Below are 10,981 nucleotides of genomic sequence, written 5' to 3' on the forward strand. Positions count from 1 at the left end.
TTCCCACTGGAGTCCTGCTGCCAGGCCCAGTGTGGTGGGCTGGGCGTTTTATTTCCTCTTTTGACCTCCTAACAACCGTATGGAAGGTGGTACCATTACAAATTTATAAATGAGATAACAAACCCAGAGCCCTGGCCCGAGGCTCACTCCGCAATCCATCCAGCCCGTGGCGTTGCCTTGAGAATGTAAAATGTGATGATTTTATCTTTGGAAAAAATAATTTTCAGAAAATCTGAGGATTTGGCCACACAACACTGCATTTCCCCCAAGATATCAACCACCTAGAACTGGGGCACCCACCCCTAGATAAGCAAATTCCTCTGGTTCATCCCAAAGCCCACCTAAATTTCATAACTAATTCATATATCTCCATAAAACCTTGGTCATGTTACTGATATCTGGTGGTAAGGCTTACAGAGAAGTCCCTAACAAACTTTCCTCCCCTCCACCTCCACCTAGCCTCTGCCCACCCACAGAAATAAGGGCCAGGGTTTGGATCACAGGCTATGATGGACTCAGCCACCCGAGCAATGAAGAAAATCCAAGCAATTAAGTTCAAAGTCAAATAGGCATACTTCCACTTAATCTCCTGCTTTTTTTTTTTTTTTTTTTTTTTAAGGCTATTCTGCTTTTTATTTATTTCTTTGGCTGTGTGAGGCACAGGGAAGTTCCTAGGCCAGGAATCAAACCTGTGCCACAGCAGTAACCCAAGCCACAGCAGTGCCAAGGCTGGATGCTTAACCCACTGAGCCACCAGGGAACTCCTTAATCTCCTGCTCTTATCCACATGGATTCCTTAAAACTAACTTAATCATCAAAGGGAAGTGTAGGAAACCTAAACCATTTTCCAGATCAGAATTTCGGGCTCCATCTGCCTCTTGCAATGGAGGGAACCCAACTGACAAATATTTACTAAGTTCCTATCACAAACTAAAGCACAACTTGGTGAATGCTTTCAATGACATGCCAAATCTGCACAGTTTGTAAAATGTTTTCACCAACGCTGCATTAATGGAGCTTCGAAATAACTTTGTATGCAGTTATCCATAGTTTCTACACAAAAACACTGAAAATCACACAGCTAAACCAGCACTTCCAAATCCACATTGGTTCCAAGGCTCCTGACTACCACAGGATAAGAGAGCTCTGTGCCTCTGAGTTCCTTGATCTAAATTAGATCTCAGGAGTTCCCGTCGTGGCGCAGTGGTTAACGAATCTGACTGGGAACCATGAGGTTGCAGGTTCGATCCCTGCCCTTGCTCAGTGGGTTAAGGATCCAGCGTTGCTGAGAGCTGTGGAGCAGGTTGCAGACGCGGCTCGGATCCCGCGTTGCTGTGGCTCTGGTGTAGGCTGGCAGCTACAGCTCCAATTAGACCCTAGCCTGGGAACCTCCATATGCCGCAGGAGCGGCCCAAGAAATGGCAAAAAGACAAATAAATAAATAAATTAGATCTCATATCAGATTAAATGATTCTGAGGTGCAAATGAAGCAATGGCTTAGAAAATACTTTATAAACTATAATGAAATGCAAACAAATGGGGGTCAGTCTCAGCACAGAATTTTTTTTTTTTTTTTGGCCACATCCTCAGCATGGGGAAGTTCCTGGGCCTGGGATCAAACTTGCACCACAGCAGTGATCCAAGCCACAGCAGTGACAACACTCAATCCTTAACCAGCTAGGCCACCAAGGAACTCCCAGAATGCTTTTGTATTGCATACAAGAGTGCTTCTGTCAGGGGCAGGATACTGGGCTATTTGGGAGCAGCAAGAAGTCCCTTTGACACAAGAGACTCTAGTTACTCAGTCCTAGTTACAGCCCTGAGTTGAGAGCATCTTCTATGACAGTAAGGTTCTCAAATCAGCAAGGAACCCAGTCACCCCTGAAAGTCCCTTAAGAGGCCCATAGAGTACAGTCCTCTAGCTTTGGGGATTCAGGCTGTCAGGCAATATATGTGTAAGAATGTGTACAATCACGAGTAGAGAGGACAGACACAAAATGCATTTTGGAAGCTTTTAAAGTGACATGAATTAATTTTTTTTTTTTTTTTTTTTTTTTTTGGCTGAGCCAGCAAGGTGGAAATCACAGGAGTTAATTGCAAATATGTTGTGACTAGTGTGGCTGACACCCACACAGGGGCCACTTTCCACACCTCAACTCCACTCGCTCCAGCTCCCTGGCTTCAGGGCAAACTCTGGCTCCAACCAGAGGAAACTTTCTAAGACACGAGTCCGATCTTGTCACATTGTGCATGAAAACTCTGGCTGGCTTCCCAGTACCCTGAGGATGAAGTCCTAACCCTGAATATGGGTGAGAGAGACAACTGGGGCTCACAGAAAGCTGTGCCACCACCACCCCAATCTATTTGTGTGTGTGTATGCTTTTTCTAGGGCCATACCCATGGCATATGGGATTTCCCAAACGAGGGGTTGAATCTGAGCTGTAGCCACCGGCCTACACCACAGCCGCAGCAATGTCAGATCTGAGCCACATCTGCGTTCTACACTACAGCTCATAGCAACTCCGAATCCCTGACCCACTGAGCAAGGCCAGGGATCAAACCCACATCCTCATGGACACTAGTTAGATTCATTTCCTCTGTTCCTCTGTGCCACAATGGGAATTCCCCTCCAGCCTTTTTTTTTTTTTTTTTTTTTTTTTTTGGTCTTTTTGCCTTTTCTAGGGCCACTCCCCGCAGCATATGGAGGTTCCCAGGCTAGAGATCTAATTGGAGCCGCAGCCGCCGGCCTATACCAGAGCCACAGCAACACGGGATCCAAGCAGCGTTTGCAACCTACACCACAGCTCACAGCAATGCCAGATCCTTAACCCACTGAGCAAGGGCAGTGATCGAACCTGCAACCTCATGGTTCCTAGTCAGATTCGTTAACCACTGCGCCACAACGGGAACTCCCCAGCCTCTCTTAATCTATGAGTGGAAGGATCCCTTTCAGGCCTGGGCAGTTGAGACCAGGCACCTCCCCCAAGACCTCTCTTCCCTGGAGACCATGTGCTGCACATGGCACAGCTACATTGTAGAGGAGAGCTATTCAACTCACATCAGACTTGACATGAACAAGAAATGAACCTATACTGGGTCAAGCCACGAAGATTTGGGGGTTTATCTCTAACTTCAGCCTAGCCAAACCTGACCATTCCACACAGCTCGAGAAGCCTGGCACGGGCCACCCCAGCCACATCACATGCCCCACTTTCTACTCCAGCTGTGCTGATTGCTTTTATTTCTCAGAACTTATCTGTACCCTTCTGTCTTTGCACCGGCCACTCCCTCTACCTGGAACACTATTCCCAAATTTCACCTGTCTGTTCTACATATCTGTTGTGGGTTGAACTATACCGCCCCAAAAGGTCTGTTCCGTTCCCAACTTGGGGTACCTGTACATGTGACCTTATTTGGAAACAGGGTCTTTGCAGATGTAATCAAATTAAGATGAGGTCAGGAGTTTCTCTGGTGGCCCAGCAGGTTAAGGATCCAGCATTGTCACTGCTATAGCATGGGTTCAAACCCTGGCTCTGGGAACTTCCACATGCCACAGGTACAGCAAAAAAAAAAAAAAAAGAGTTCCTATTGTGGCTCAGTGGGTCAAGAACCTGACATAGTGTCCATGAGGACATGGACATGGGTTCAATCCCTGGCCTCCCTCAGTGGGTTAAGGAATGGCATTGCTGCAAGCTGTGTAGGTCTCAGATGTGGCTCAAACCCGGTGTTGCCATGGCTGAGGCCTCTAATTCAACCCCTAGCCTGGGATCCTCCATGTGCGCAGATGTGGCGGAAAAAAAAAAAAAAATGAGGTCAGTCTGAAGTAGGTGGGCCCTTAATATAACTTCTGTTGCCTTATAGGAAGAGAAGATACACAAGGAAAATACCATGTGAGGCAGAGACTGGAGTGATGGGTCTACAGGTGCCTTTGTCAGTCTGTCTGCTATAAGAAAATACCATGGGAGTTCCCATCGTGGGGCAGCAGAAACAAATCCAACTAGGAACCATGGGGTTGCAGGTTCGATCCCTGGCCTTGCTCAGTGGGCTAAGGATCCAGTGTTGCTGTGAGCTGTGGTGTAGGTTGCAGATGCAGCTTGGATCTGGCATTGCTGTGGCTCTGGCATAGGCCAGCAGCTGTAGCTCCGATTAGACCCCTAGTCTGGGAGCCTCCATGTGCCACGGGTGTGGCCCTAAAAATACAAAAAAGAAAGAAAGAAAAAGAAAATACCATGAACTGAGTGGCTTAAACAACAAACTTATTTTGGTTTTGGCTTTGTATTTTTGGCCAATTACAGCATGCAGAAGTTCCTGGGCCAGAGATCAAACCATGCCACAGTAGCAACCCAAGGCACAGGAGTGACAATGCCAGATCCTTAACCTGCTAAGCCCCCAGGGAACTCCACAACAAACTTTTTTTTATTTTCCACAGTTCTAGAGCTTGGGAAGTCTGATCAAGCTGCTGGCAGATCTGGTGTCTGGTAAAGACCCACTTCCTGGTTTGCAGATGGCTGTCTTATTATATCTTCACATGGTAGAGTGCAAAGAGAGAAGCAGGCTCACTCATCTCTCTTCCTAGAGGAGCACTAATTAATTACATCACAAGGGTCCCACTCTCATGACCTCACCTAGACCTAATTGCCTGCCAAAGACCTCACCTCCAAACACCATCACACTGGGAATTAGGGTTTCAATATATGAATTCAGAGGGTCACAAACATTCAGTCCATGGCACAAAGGACCAAGGATTGCTGGCAACCCCAGGAGCTAGGAGAGAGGTATGGAGCAGATTCTATCCTAAAGCCTTCAGAGAGAGTGAGGCTCTGCCAACACCTTGATTTTGGCTTTCTAGTCTCCAGAACTGAGACTATTGTCATTAAGCCACCCAGCCGGCACTACTTTGTTAGGGCAGCCCTCGAATCACTTTCTCCAGGAAGCGCTGTATCAGGCCCCAAGAAGAGGCCCCTCTCAGAGCACAGACCACACAGAATTGACACTGACCATGAGCTCAATGAGGAGCTTCATCCTGACACCTCCAGTGGGCACTCTAACACCTGCAAAATGAATAAAAGATCTCTTAACCCAAGGTTACAAACTGGTTCCTTCTGGGCTGAATCTGACTCACAGATGTGCTTGGAGATCTCAGACAGTATCTTGGATATCACAGGAAATTATTTGTCGGCATTTAGAAAGCAGGATATTTCCACAAAACATTATATTTCCAGTTACCCTTGGAAAATTGTTAGATGAAGTCGCCCTGGGCCACAGCCCCAGGTGTCCACCCTTAGCTGCGGCTGAGTCTCACTGCTCCCCAGTAGGCGGGACAGGGGCTAGCCAGCTTACTCCAGCCCCCACCATGTCTTAAAGTCTTACTGGGCCCTCTAAACTCATTGTCATCAACTGAAAGCATTAAGGACATCAGTCCCTAACCAAACCTCCATAAAAATCAGCTTTTTTTGGCCGTGCCCACAGCATGTGGAAGTTCCCAGGCCAGGGATTGAACCCGTGCCAGAGCAGCAACCCTGAGCCACTTCAGTGACAATGACAGATCCTTAACATGCTGTGCCACAAAGGAACTCCTGAAACTCAGCTTTTCCACCTTTATTTTTTTGCTGTTTAGGGCCACGTGTGCACCATATGAAGTTCCCAGGCTAGGAGTTGAATGAGAACTTCAGCTGCCAGTCTACACCACAGCCACAGCAAAGTGGAATCTAAGCTGAGTCTGTAACCTACACCACAGCTCATGGAAATGCTGGATCCTTAACCCACTGAGCAAGGCCAGGGATCAAACCCAGGTTGTCATGGATACTAGTCGGGTTCATAACCCACTGAGCCGCAAAGGAAACTCCCAGTTTTTTCATCTTAAAAAAGGGATGAGGAGTTCCCTGGTAGTTCAGTGGGTTAAGATCCAGTGTTGTCACTGATGTGGTCCAGGACAATGCTGTGGCTCAAGTTACCACTATGGCTCAGGTTTGATTCCTGGCCTGGGAATCTCCACATACCACAGGCAGGGCCAAAAAATAAATAAATAGAAGTTCCTATTGTGGCTCAGTGGGTTATGAACCCAACTAGTATCCATGAGGATTCAGGTTCGATCCCTGGCCTCACTCAGTGGGTTAAGGATCTGGTATTGCCATGAGCTGTGGTGTAGGTTGCAGATGCAGCTCAGATCAGCATTGTTGTGGCTGTGGGTGTAGACGGGCAGCTGTAGTTCCAATCTGACCCCTAGCCTGGGAACCTCCATATGCCACACTTGCAACCAAATAAATAAATAAATAGAGATGACTGACAACACCTGCCTCTCACACTCCTGCAGGGACCAGAGACTATGCCAAGAGGTAAGCATAGTACAAGTGGGTAGGGGGTATAAATGCCAGCTGCTAGGACTGCTAATGATAACAACAATCTCAGGGAAGATTCCTTCATCTGATGATCTGCCCATCATGTTTCAAATCAAACCCCAAAACAGACTTGCGGGGGTAGTTCCCATTGTGGCTCAGCGGAAACAAATCTGACTACCTCCAAGAGGACGCAGGTTCTATCCCTGGCCTTGCTCAGTGGGTTAAGGATCCGGCATTGCCATGAGCTGCGGTGTAGGTCTCAGACACAGCTCGAATCTGTTGTTGCTGTGGTTGTGGCGTACGCTGGCGGCTATAGCTCAGATTCAACCCCTCGCCTGGGAACTGACCCCTATGCCGTGCATGCCACCCTAAAAGGAAGACGGAAAAAAAAAATGGACTTGTGGAAGCACTGCTAGCCAACCCCTAGTCCCCCATCCAAGGTCACATTCTTGAGACAACCACCTGTGCCTAGTCAGAGTCTCAGATGCAGCCTCTGCCCAGCAGAGGCCAATCAGAATTGCTTAGGACACCCTCTGGAATCAAACTGGAATGGAATATGTGGTTCACCTACAGAAAAAAACCCTCCAGCCTGTTCCACGCTCTTGAGGCTGCATTCAGAGGACACAGCCTACAGAGGGGCCCAGCCTGACTTCATGGCACAACCACCTGCCTGGCTTTTAAAACTTCAGATTCCCAGGCCCCTGAGGCCAGATTCTCACTTTTCTACATTGTTCTGGGCACCGCACCCTGGGATAGGGACAGATTTAGGATGCGTTGCTGCTGACCAGGTCACGGGAAAGCTTAGGCAACTGAGATATGCCGTCTCCCCTCTGAAGGACAGCAGTTCTCCTCATCCAAGCAGCCTTGGAGGCCCTTTTGTGTATGGTTGGCACTGACACTAAGTCAGGATGGGCCCGGGGACTCTCCTTTTGTGCCTCGGTTTCTGATTACACAACAATTCATATCTTCATTCATTTACTAAGAGCTCAGGCTTCGACTATCATCAACATGACCCAGTTTTCTGAATCCTAAACCCACACAAGTCACTCTCCCTCAACATCTCTCCTGAACTGTCCCCAGGGCACCTGAATCTCAGCACGTCTAAAACTGAATATACGATGTTCCCCAGAGCCCAGACCCTCTGCCAGTGTTCTGGGCCACAAAGAATGCCTCTGGCACCCAGCACCCATGCAGGCCAGGAACCCAGCAGGGTCAGCCTCAACGCCCCTCTCCCCACTCCTCATCAACTCAGTCCACCGCCTAGGTCCCAATGTGCCTTCATTACTGTCACCTGCACTCAGGTTTGCACAACAGGAATCTCAGTCAGGCTGGGTGTCACTGTGGTCCCAAATACGTCTAAGTGCTACGGAAGATTGTTGCTTACAGATAACAGTCCTGGGTGGTGTTCAGGCGACAGAAATGCTTGCCTTCATGGGGTTATTTAGGCACCCAGGCCCCTTCCGTCTTGTGGCACCACCAGCCCCTCAGGCCTTGTCATCACATGCACCTGGGAGGAAAAACTTCGTGAGAGGAGCTAGCGTAAGTCTTGAGGGCCCAGGCCTGGCAGCGCCTTGGCACTTCCACTCACTCTCCAGTGGCTAGAACTCTATCCATGGCCTCACCTTACTGCAAAGGATGCTGAGAACCAAGCTGAGCTACCCACACAGGGCAGGCAAGGATAGACTGGGTGCCCAGGCGTCACCACAATAGGCTTCCAGGAGTTCCTGTGTGGCTCAGCGGAAACGAACCTGACTAGGATCCATGAGGACGTAGGTTCAATCCCTGGCCTCGATCAGTGGGTTAAGGATCCGGCATTGCCGTGAGCTGTGGTGTAGGTCACAGATGCGGCTCGGATCTGGCATTGCTGTGGCTGTGGTGCAGGCCGGCAGCTGTAGCTCCGATTCGACCCCTAGCCTGGGAACCTCCATATGCCACTGTTGTGGCCCTAAAAAGACTAAAAGAATAATAATAATAAAAATAAAACTAAATTTTAAAAAACAAACCACAGGCTTCCAACAACTGCCTGTTGATGGCAGTGAAAAGAGACTCGAGAGGAAAGCTTTCTTTCAGTCAGCCAGCATTTCAAGGACTGTCACCAAGTGCCACTGCTATCAGAGGCCACCCCTGCCTCTGCTCTGAGAGTGAAGTCTACTTGCTGCGTGGTGAGATGAATGCTGTGTTAGGGAAGCACAGGAGGCCAGGGACACCAGGGAGGGGCAGGAACCAAGCTGGGGAAGTGGGTGGGAAGGACAAGACTTCTCAGAGGAGCAGAAGCCCGGGCTTCTGAATGGGGTTTCTCCAGGCAGAGATATGGGAGAAAGGGGTGCAGGCAGAGCAGACCGACTGGGCAAAGGCTCAGCACCTGAGAAAGCACAGACTGAAGAACTGCAAATAGCCCAGAGAGGAGCTGACTGCCAATGGGCAGGGCCTTTACATGCCAAGACAAAGGGTCTGTTGATTCAGAGGAAATAGGAAGTCAATGACTCCCATGGCGATGGTCCATGAAAGGAGCTGAGAGACATTAAGGAGGGCGAGTGGGCAGAGCTTCAGGTCCACGTGTGGTTACAACCCTGACTCCATGTGTCAGGGCAGGATGGGCAATGAGGCTGGCAAGATGGACCAGAACCACCATGTGGAGAGGCTTGCCCAGGCCTGACAAGGAAGGCAGTGGGAAAGTGCTGTCCACCTCTCTCAAAGAGAAAACCATCCCACCACAGGTGATGGACCCTCGCTTCCTTCCTGCCTATGCCCACCTCTGGTGGCACTCTATTTCATCCATTTCCTCTAGTACACACATCCCTTGTGGCTAGAAAAGGATCAAGAGATGATCCAGATGAAGTCCAGGAGTTCCTGTTGTGGCTCAGTGGAAATGAATCTGACTATCATCCATGAGAACATGGGTTTGATCCCTGGCCTTGTTCAGTGGGTTAAGGATCTGGTGTTGCAATGAGCTGTGGTGTAGTTGCAGATACAACTTGGATCTGGCGTTGCTGTGGCTGTGGTGTAGGCCAGCGGCTATAGCTCTGATTCAACCCCTAGCCTGGGAACCAGCCTGCGCAGATGCAACCCTAAAAAAAAAGATGAAGTCCAGGCCCCTCCAGAGAGGAAAACCAAAGGTCAGAGAAGGGAGAGTACTCTAGTCCATTAGAGCCACTACAACAAATTACTATAGACTACACAGCTTATAAATATCAGAAACTGATTTCTCACAGTTCTGGAAGCTGGGCGGTCCAACATCAAGGCACAGGCAGGCTTTGGGTCTGGTGAAACTCACTTCCTGGTTCATGGATGGCTGTCTTGGAGTTTCCATTGTGGCTTAGCGTTAAGGGGTTCAATCCCTGGCTTCGCTCAGTGGGTTGCACACCGTGAGCTGTGGTGTAGGCCGCAGATGCAGCTCAGATCCCAAGCTGCTGTGGCTGTGGTGTAGGCTGGCAGCTGCAGGTCTGATTCGACCCCTAGCTTGGGAACTTCCATATGCCAAAGGTGTGGCGCTAAAAAGCTAACAAAACAAACATAGCCAGCTGTCTGTCCTCACATGGTAGAAAGGGCTAGGGAGCTCTGTGGGGTCTCTTTTATAAGAGCACTAATCCCATCCAAGACGGCTCTACCCCCCTGACTTAGTCACCTCCCTAAGGCCCCGCCTCTTATTGCATCACTTTAAGGGGTTAGGATTTCAACATCCAAATTTTGTGAGGGCACAAACATTCAGTCTGTAGCAGGAACATGTCCAGTGGTACCAGGCCTAGAACCCAGGTCTTGTGTACCATGTCCTCTCAGCATCTCCAGGGCTCTTCCGATCCCCGGGCACCTGGGAAACAAGAGACAGGAGGGACGCTGAGGGCTTCATCCTGCTACCTCGACTGCTGAGTAGCAGAAGCCACAGATATGAGCACAGAAACTCTACCTTTCTCCTACGAACCAAGAAACAGGATGTCACAGGCGGGTACTATCTCCTTGGCACCTCTCATCCCTTTCTCCTTCCAGAGGGCAAAGCTAAGCTAGCTCCTGGGCATGAACACCAAATGCAGGGAGCCATGGCTCTGACAGTCACATCTGTTCCCAAGGAGGCAGAGCGAGCAGGGTTCCCCTCTGGCTGCAGAGAGGAATGACCTCCTGCCAGGAGCCCTCTCCTGATGTGAAAGAGAAGGATTTGGGGGGAGGTAAGAAAGCTGCATCTTCACATTCTATTTCTACATTCTGCCAGTGAACTGGCCAAACCACTTTTCCAAAGAGGTGGTATGGTCTAGGCTCAGAACAAAGACAAGTTCATACTGTGCCCTGCTCCAGAGGGGTTGAGAGATGGAAGCTCCTCAGGGCAGGGTCCTCCCCTCACACTCACTCGCTTGGCTGACTGCTTAGGAACCCCTTGCCTCTTGCCAGCTGCCTTGCCCCTGGCTTCTAATGGCTGCTGGCCAAGGAGCTCAGTCTCACTACTCCCAGAAGCCCCCTCAACCCCTCCAACCCAGTCCTGCAAAGGCCTCCTTAGTCTGCATATCCCCCTCACCTGCCCTTCCACCTCTCTCTTTTTTTTTTTGACCACACCCATGGCTTGGCAGGGATCAGACCTGAGCCACAGCAGTGACAAAACCAGATCCTTAACCTGCTATACCACCAGGGAACTCCAACCTCTCTTTAATGAAATC

Source organism: Sus scrofa, chromosome 2 (assembly GCF_000003025.6).
Source record: "Sus scrofa isolate TJ Tabasco breed Duroc chromosome 2, Sscrofa11.1, whole genome shotgun sequence".
Lineage (NCBI taxonomy): Eukaryota > Metazoa > Chordata > Mammalia > Artiodactyla > Suidae > Sus > Sus scrofa.